Below are 1,386 nucleotides of genomic sequence, written 5' to 3' on the forward strand. Positions count from 1 at the left end.
TTCCCTACAAAGCTGTCCCTCTGAACCAGCGACAATTCCTAATTAATGTCTGGCCCACAGGCTTAACCCAGATTTCATTCCTTTCTGGTTTGGGTTTCTTTGCTTTCCCCTTCCCGTGGCAGGACGCAGGAGAGTGCCAGGGTCTTCGTGAGCCAGCTTGCACGCCTGTTTCTATTCATTTGGCTTGTGAGATATGGTTTGAAATGAGCCTCTCTTAAAATAAAAATATGTTATTTACCATACAATTAAATATTGTTTCCCAGTGGGTTGGACTTGAGTGAACTGTATTTCCTACAGTACTGTTTAAGCATGACTTACATTCTTTCCCATTGCTTTCAGTTTTGTATCATTAATTTTCTTGCTCATCGTGCCTTTATTAGCTGCAGGGAGGTTTTCCTGTGACTTTACGAAGTAAAAAATGAAACAAAAAGAATTCAGAAGAACAAACCCAAAGATTTTAAAAAATGACTTGGAAATTGAATTCACCTTTCACTAATTTGATCTGTAGGAAGTAGAGTGGCAAATTGAATACAGAATATTTCTTCATTATTCAAGAGTACTTCCCCGTGCGAGTACATCGGCCCAGTCTGGGCAAGCAGTTATTTTATTTTATAATGATAGTACCATAGCATACTCAAGCGGGCTGTCACAGCCTTTGCCTGCAGATTATCTGGCTCACCAAACACTTCCCACGGCGGCCGTGTTTAGCTCCGGACAGGCTGTTATTTCCAAGCAGGAGCCTGGCAGGGCAGGGCTGGGTTTCCGCCGGCTGAGCGCTGGATGGGGCTCCCCCGCATCCTCTGCAGTGGCCACAGCATCCGATGCATCGTTCTGCGGGGACGGGACCAGCTCCCCGGCAGCACGCACATCTCTGCCTGCCGGGGTGCATCAGGCTGAGCACCTCGGGCCAGGGAGTGCTGGCAACGACAAAGCATGATTAGACCCCAGGAGGGGAGGGTTTGCAGAGCCCGTGTGGAGCAGCCTGTGTTTAAGTCAGAGCGTGGTGCCCGAGCCAGGGGGCTCAGGATCGAGCCCTGCCCTAGTTGCCCCACAGGGATCCCTGCCTGGCCGCGTGGGCCCCGGCACTGCTGGGCGTTAGGTCACCACGCAGAGGTTTTGCCTGAAATATTTTTTGGGAAAAAAAATCAAATGCACCAAATAATATTGCCAATGTTTATGTCGGGTTTCTCACCTTTGATCCAAGGTGACTCCTAATTTTGCTGGTTTCTGCATGTACATTTCTTGGTAATAATAATAACCCAAATGATTTTCCTCACTTCTTGCGGAATTGGGCGAGTTCCTCATTCATTTCGTACTTCCCAGTCAGACACTGGCTGCTCCGTTTCCCCGTGTGGCTGGGGGCCACGGCGCAGGCAGGACCCCCCC

The sequence above is a fragment of the Egretta garzetta genome, unplaced genomic scaffold, assembly GCF_000687185.1.
Source record: "Egretta garzetta isolate BGI_Z169 unplaced genomic scaffold, ASM68718v1 scaffold1, whole genome shotgun sequence".
NCBI lineage: Eukaryota > Metazoa > Chordata > Aves > Pelecaniformes > Ardeidae > Egretta > Egretta garzetta.